This window comes from Cydia pomonella, chromosome 17, assembly GCF_033807575.1.
Source record: "Cydia pomonella isolate Wapato2018A chromosome 17, ilCydPomo1, whole genome shotgun sequence".
In the NCBI taxonomy this organism is placed as follows: Eukaryota; Metazoa; Arthropoda; class Insecta; order Lepidoptera; family Tortricidae; genus Cydia; species Cydia pomonella.
In genome coordinates, this window is record NC_084719.1 from 6,725,911 (window position 1) to 6,734,437 (window position 8,527).

An 8,527-nucleotide genomic window follows, 5' to 3' on the forward strand; every position below is an offset into this window, starting at 1 on the left:
CTGATATTAAACTCTCCATTTCATAAAAAAATATACTTTTACCTAAATTATTAATTGAAAGTACAGTCAAGTTTATACTTAATCATTTTTAAAATACATATGTTGTTTACTTTCCTCGTATTCAAAATGAAAAGTAGAGTGCTTAACTCGGGTGAAAGGCACCATTTCATCTCTTGATTAACAATCTTATATTGTAAACATATTTTTGGCCCACCCTGCAGTCTAAAGTTTGTAAAGTAAATTAAATAATAAATAAGACTAATTATATCTTCTGTATTATCGTACAGGTGAGATGAAGGAGATCGTGAACTCAAGTGCTAATTCAATGTTATTATAAACTTTGTTTTCATTTTTCACAAAACATTTATTTTTACTTTATATTACACTGAGAGATACGATATGGATTAGATATGACAGTGTCAAACTGACATTTTTTCAAACAAAAACGTCATTTCTGATACTGAAATATCAAATTAAAATCGTATGCTTAGCAAATTTTTGACAAACATATTGATACATAACGAATATTGTTAAGTTATTAGAAAACGATGGATAATTTTGACGCCTAGTCTAATCCTCTATTTTTGACTTCGAGTAACACCGGGGAGGGAGTCGGCATTCGCACTATTTACCCTCTGCCGAAGCACATGCCCAACTGGGCATAGCGCGGTGCGCGTTGTGACTCCGTGCGTACACAAAAAGGGAACGAGGTGTGCAAGATTTGTCTACGTGTGTCTTTTTTTATGTATTTATGTCGTCATTACAGATTGGATTTCGTATGTAGAGTGAGAAGTGCGACTGTGTGCATGTTTTCCCCCGTAAAAAATGGCAGATTTGTACAGTAAAATATCGCTTGGGCTCGTCCCTTCAGACGGGTTGGAAGCCGGTGTTGCTGGAAAATTTTTAATACTGACTGTAGGTACACTACACTTTTTTTTTAATTTGGATTTTTTATGTTATTTTTACTCAGATTAACAAGTTCTTTCGATTCGAATAGCTATAAAAGTTTCCCGAGGTTTTTATTTCTATTCCGTTATCAAATATTTCCTAGGCTTTGTATGACGTTAATGGCTTACAAAAAAATATGGAAATTTTGTGACATTTTATTTTCCTTCTTAGAGCTCCGCACAAAACTGTTCGCGGAGCTCTAATGAGATCACTTCGTTCTTGTAAATCGGTTAATTTTTTTCCACCGGGACGGTACATCACTAGGTACACGTGCATAATACTTACTCATAAATATTAGAACAACTAGTCTAGACAGCAAAACCCTATTACAAGTTGATCCTTTTGCTATCCCTCGTGAAAATATCGCTGATAACTGAATTTTAATTTCGTATTGTGATAGTTTTGACGTGTTTTTATTCGAAATAAGGGTAAATTAAATTATGAAGTTATTGCTGAATTGAGTTCCCATCGGGATAGGTATTATGAAAAAAAATGGAATAATGTATACATGTTTTATTTAAATATACAAAAATATGTATTCACTGATTTGTCTTCAACTTCTTACAGGCATTATTTCCTTGTCATCGACGTTGTATGATACCTAGGTAGGTAGCTAGGTAGGATGCAAGGAAATAATATAGGTATATTTATTGATACATGAGAGTTTGTTTGTTGTAAATCAGTTTTGAAGTAAAAACTTCTTTAGCGGCGCTGTGTACTTTTTGTGATGGGGAAAAAATGTTAAACTGGCGACAGGTCACGTGACCGACAGATTCGTCAGATTGAAAATTCGTAAGACGGACACGTGACCTGATCGAAAAACTGTTACAATGTCATTAAAGCCAGTAGACCGCCGGCGCGGCGTAGGAGAGGAAGTATTGTATTTTACCACATAAATGATACTACTTTTATACTGATCATTAAAACAATTCGTGCAAAATTATCCCTTAACCATTCCAAAATATCAGAAATGCACAACGTTAATATTCAAGTTTTCACTTCTGCCGGCACTCCCGGAGTGCAACCCGTTGTTTATTGACTACAACACGAACAATTTTATTACTATCTACTTAAGGTCAGGGCATACGCCAGACGTGCACATGCACGTGTGCCACATTGTTTAAGCCGTGCACGCACACATTACGCAAGCGGTGTACCGTCTCTAATAAAGATCTGTATATTGCAACTGCATATCTACGCACGCTCATCCGGTTTGCACAGGCCTTTAAGAAAACCTAACATTACAAAAAAAGAAAAATCGATCTGAAAATGTGCGGTAGCGTTTCACTTTCTGGATCGCTCAATTAGACTTATTAAAGTACCTAATATAATTATATACCTATTACTATCCCAGCTTGAGGAAAATCGAGAGATATTTTTTTATCTCTGTTAGATAACAAAATATTTCATATTAAGTTAAATTGTGTAGGATATTTATTTCTGAAACATCAAATTATATGTTATTTTTCATCCTAAGAAAATCTAGAAACATTTTTTTATCTGTGTTGGAAAACTGGATATTTCACATTGAATTAAGTTATTATCATTTCTATTGTAATCAAGAGAAAATATTTTAATACGGTGAAACATACTAAAATAAACAAAACTGAATGAGAAACTAAAAATAAAAAAATGCATTAAACAAAATTTACATAAATAAACTTTCTCATGCTGTTTCTCTTTACCTTCTTTTACCCCTCCCATACTTTTCTCTTACCCCTTCTGACATTATTTTAGTAATTTCTAATAAAATATAGAATTATCTACGATATTTCTAACGTCAAAGTGACATTGGTTGCCCGAATCGATCTGCTTCTGTCAATTATACGACATACAAACGATATCTAAATGAGAACTAATCTAAACCAGAACTTATCGTTATCGTATCTCATTCTTCGAATCGGGCCGTAACCCTACATTGTTATACTTTCAGCTAATATACCAGAAACCGATAAATAAAGGCATGGTTTTAATTGAGCTACAGCAATAACGGAACCGCATTCATAACCGTTTTATTCGTGTGTTTACGGATCCCTAAATCATGGCCGATATTGGACATTATTATTGCCCGGGACGCGAAGCGATACATTTTCGCACAAGGGAAAAAATTACAGCACAGCTATAAAGGGTTATTTTTTTCAAGTTAAGAGCCCATCATTGTGCTCACTAGCGCTACTGCTAAATATTTGTGATTAAATAATCTATCGTTAAACTTAAATAAATTTAACGATAGATATTTAAAAAAGGGGACCGCTACGTACTGCATGTTGTATTTAAGTACCTTTTGAATACATCAGAATAGTTTTTACGTTGCTGGATTCGTCAACCTAGGCGTCCAAAGTTAAAAACAAAAACGGCCGTTTTTGTTTTGAGTTCATAGATCGACGAATCCAGCAACATAGAAACTAGTTTGATGTATTCAGAAGGTACTTAAATACAAAATACAGTACGTAGCGGTCCCCTTTTTTAAATATCTATCGTAAAATTAAAATAATCTCAATTATTTTCCAGTGGCGCTAGTGAGCACGTTGATGGGCTCTTAAGCAAAAAGTGATATCCATTAAACGTTTCTTTATTGGAATATATTTACCGCTTACCAAATTTACATATTAAAAACACGTTATTATTACCATGATAGCTTGAAACCGTAACTTATATATTACTTAGTAAAATATCGTACACAAAATAAACAAATTCCATTTCAAGACTGGAATTTAGGATTGGAATATCTTCTTCAGCAGTATGTAAAAATGGTTGCATAAGTGTAAACGTTTTGGATCTGCTTAACCCTTTCTATCTACACGACGGAATCAATTACTCTGAAATTAATTCAGACAAATTAGACGACCGGTTTGGCCTAGTGGGTAGTGACCCTGCCTACGAAGCTAATGGTCCCGGGTTCAAATCCTGGTAAGGGCATGTATTTGTGTGATGAACATGGATATTTGTTCCTGAGTCATGGGTGTTTTCTATATATTTAAGTATTCATAAATATTTATATATTATATACATCGTTGTCTAAGTACCCTCAACACAAGCCTTATTGAGCTTACTGTGGGACTTAGTCAATTTGTGTAATAATGTCCTATAATATTTATTTATTATTTATTTATTTATTTATTTAAACCTAAATATAGCATATTAGGAAGTGTTCGTTTGTTTAGCTCTTTAGCAGAATCAGTAGGTATTTTTATTACGGTTTTTTTTTATCATTATCTTTCTTTGTTATAGAATAAGTCATACTATTGATAAAAAAATACCAAATAGCTCTTTCAGAGGCTTTATACATAAACATAAACATCCATGGTTTTCTAAGTAATAAGACAGTATGTTATCGAAATATTTTGTTATAATGAGACTATGTCCATCATTGGGATACTGAAATATCCTGGAAATAATACGTATCATACGTGACACACCTATGACAGTCAGCTTCAATAGCAGCGTATGTAACACCACGCCAAAAGTATCTATCTGATACTATCTACCTTTCTGGCTACGTCTAATAGAAAAATAATATACATACATACTTCGACCAGTAAATAAGGAAGCCTTAGATAACAATGACATAATTATAATGTACATTTCATGTGATCTGAGAAATATGTTTTTAAATATAAACTGACTGGCGATTGACCGTATTCACACCTGATGGAAAATTCAGTAAATAGTTTATTTAGGCTGGTTTTTGTGTCGGTGCGGAGCGATCCGTACCTGACCAATATGTATTGACCGTCCGTGCGGACATGAACTTAATACAATCGGTTGGCGGGGAGCGACACCTAAACGAACCTAACTCTAGCTTGCTTTAAGACTAAGATCATACTTTTTAGGGAATACAGCCGGCCTATGATGGTTTTGTCATTATATCATTAATCATTTAATTCTTGGATTGGCGATTATCTGATAAGTGACTTCATTCGGTATAAAGTCGCGAGGGTAACCTATAATTGACTAATGATAGCGCGACATATTTTGAGGTTTTGAAAAATGAATTTTAAACTCTATGCCTTAAGGCGTATTTTAAAGAATAGATGATTAAATCACATTCTACCACTTATCTTCATATGACATTAACAGTTAAAAATTATCCATGGTTTGTGCTTTTGAAAAATAAATTGTAAACAAGTATATTTAAAGCGTATTTTAATGAATAGTTGGTTAAATGACATATTACCACTTATCCACATTTGACATTGATAGTTAAAAGTTATCCATGATTTAAGAGTTTGCAAAATAGATTCTTATTGTGTTTAATTAAGACGTCTTTTAATAAATAGTTGGCTTAATGATAAGTTGTGTCTACAATTCATACATAGCAAATGGGGAATCATTGCTCGCTTAGATTTGAAGGCACGTTTTAAGGTTTGAAAGACAGGCAAATGTAGTGAAGCGTGTAAGGTGTTCAAAATTAAGCGTGTAGATCATTTCCAACATTTCACACGATGAGTTACTTTTGGTACGGACTGTGCCTATTGAGTGAAATTAACGTAAGGCGGTCTTCACACTGGCGTTGCACCGCATTCCATTGCGATGTGGATGATTTAGTATACGGCAGAGTTCGCTATAGTTTTCCTTCAATAGTTTTTCGCCCGGAACTGAGAACTCGCGGTTTGCCAAAAATTATGTATAGCAATTGCATTTGTTGCACCTACTTACTCGGAAAATGATAAACTCTGGTACAGCAACTTGGTCAGTAGAAAAAAGGCGGTAAATTTTTAAAAATATAGGCGCAAAGGGTCTCCCATATAAAATTTAAACTTTGCGCCTTTTTCTACTGCCAAACTGGGTGTGTTTGAGTATAGTTTCAAGTCACCATAGAGATTTAAAAAGACCGTATCTGTGGTAAACGGTTACGTTTCTTGTCAAATGACTATATTATGTAATTTTGAATTCGTTTATCTTGCTAATTATGTAAAATGGTACATTTAAAAACAATATCAAAAACGTGTAAGCCGGGCTTTTTCATTTGATACCACCGACCACACTTTCTTGCAAACAAGTTGACTAGAATAGCAATAAGACCCCTCACAAATAGCTTTTGGGTTTCTAGGCTCTTATATAGCTCCAGAACCCCTTGATTGAGCCTGCTCATAATTTAATTTAAATTAGTACAAAACTAAAGTTATTGCATAACAAGCTATCCTCTGAGAGCTCTTAAAAAAAAAAAATGTCGAGACCTGCCAATAGCCAGTCGTGTGTTCCAAGTTGAATGTATGATTTTTTGTCATATTATTTGGACCCAACATGGTTCGAAAGTTAGAGGGAGGGACTCTTCTTTTTTCTTTCAGAGCGATTATTTACAAAAATATTATCTTTATCTAAAAATGGTCATGAAAGACCCATATTTGTTTTAAAAGACTTATCTAATGACAGCCCACACCGTAAGTTAAACACTACGGTTTAACTAACTCACGTTATTTTTGACACTTGTGCGACATGTTTCGGAGAACCTATTAGGTCTTCATTTTCAATCATGTCTAGTTCATGTGAGCATTCACGCTAGTCATATTTCTTTTTTGCTAAAGTTAGACTCACAACCGTTTAAATTCGATCCCATGCCGTGCTTATTGTTAGCTTGGCTCAGTTAACTATGAACTGCAACATCCTATGTATACCTTATATTTCGTAAATGAATGACTTATGACGTCACAAAGTTTATGACTTCCCCTCCCTCTAGTCACAACATGTCACATTTTCTTGACCCCCTCTCTCCCCCTTAACGTGTAATCTAATTAATGGATGACCTCTTGGGGCTAGTCCGGTTTCCTCAGAATGTTTTCAGGAAGGTAGTGTTAATGAACATAACAAAATAAAATAATACTAGGCGAAATATTTATTTATTAATAGGGCACGCTTCTCTGCATGTAATGCATCCCTCGAGCAGCGCCCCCTTCCATTTCCGCTTCAGGTTCGCCTTTTATTGGAAGATTTCTGGAAAAAAGAAAAACCTATTATACCTATAATGTAAAATAATCAAAAAAACTTTTTACAAAAAAAGTAAACCGACTTCAAAATAAAATAAAATATTATACTTTTTTAAGTATATGCATTACCAACTAATATGTTTGAAGTCGGTGCCTTATCGTCAGTTTATATTAAAATTTCTGATCACAATATCATATTGTTGCATTAAAACTACTTTGATTAAGCTAATCGCAAGATATAAGGTAATTGCAGCAAAAACAATTAGAAGTCTCACAAGTTATTTTCTCAACACATTATGACGTTAAGATTTTATAATTAAGTGAATAGTTAAAAAAATATTCATATTGTCCATTTCTGCCTGAAACACAAGGAATCCTAGTTAAGGCATTTGTAAACCACTTTTCTCTAATAACAATTCTTAGTCTTTAAGAGCAACCAACGTAGGTACAATACTTTTTCAATGGATGTGGTAGGCAGCTGCCCCCAGTCTCCCATTTAAAAAAACCCATGTACATGGGTATGTGTTCGGTCACCGCAGAGAAAATTTGAGGAGTGGAGCCCTAAACATGGTAGGTAAACCTAAATTTAATTTATTCATAAAGTGTCCAATGTCCATGCAATTTTGCAGATACATCACGTAAAACTAACAGGTGACTTGCATGGAACGACTCTGGGTATCTATGTACCTAATCGCGGAAAACGTCAAACATTTCACAAATATTTATACTTAAAATATTATAACAACGGTTATATGTATATGTAATCTCTTAATATTTTAGAAATTACAAAATAGTATTTGACTACCTATTTGTATCCGATTTAGCAGAATGAATGATAGATGAGTTGTAACAAAACGTACTAATCCCGATTCAAAGTAATCCCCATTGGTGTTGTCAGGGATTACTTTGGCGATCTTACGGTTTACAAGAAAATATCGATTCTGTCCATCCATTCGATTTATTCTAAAATTTCTAATTATGATTTTGCATTTATTACATACCAACTGAACGTTTAGCGAATGAATTCCTTTTCTGTTTAGAAACTGTACGCCATGCGGTAAAGGTTATGGAAATATTTTTACTTGGGTGCAGTCTACTGTGCCTAAAATGTTAGCAACCCCATATGCCTCCTGAACACCTCTAATTTTCTGGGAAGACTATCCAAGTGTCCTTGAGTCTGTAAACAATCCAACACTTTCATGATTTGGTACTTTAGCTACACGTAGCATTGAATAATACTTACATAAATACATATGTAAGAGTGGTAAAGAAGTTGCATATAATAACAAAAATAAGGTATGATTCTGCATTGAAATATTTAGGTAGAAACCTTCAAATACAAATACCACAAAAATCCACATTCAAGCCTCATTTGTACTTCATGGTCCCTAAAAATCTACGTAAGAAAATAAATATAAATATTTTGTTACTGACTGCGTCTTTTTGCCTTCATATGTCTCACTGCACATCCATACTCGTATTTTTTTACCTTCTTATCTCCGGTGTCAGTGGTATTCTGTACCAAAATGGACATGCCTTCTATTCACCACAATTACAAATTGATCCAAGTACCGGCTGACGGTAGACTGAGCAATGGACAAGCCATGGTCTTGTCCAGTTCCCCGTTAGTAACTACCGTCAGCCAATAGGTG

At 34.1% G+C, this 8,527-nt stretch overlaps 1 long non-coding RNA gene across 1 annotated transcript; it reads right to left on the reverse strand.

Moving 5' to 3' along the window:
• Positions 1-6,761: 6,761 nt before the first annotated feature.
• Positions 6,762-8,013, reverse strand: LOC133526995 (uncharacterized). Its single transcript, XR_009800802.1, has 2 exons — positions 7,877-8,013; positions 6,762-6,882 (listed from the first exon to the last, which is right to left on the reverse strand). It is a non-coding gene; the product is annotated as an uncharacterized LOC133526995 (long non-coding RNA).
• Between the last annotated feature and the right edge of the window lie 514 nt (positions 8,014-8,527).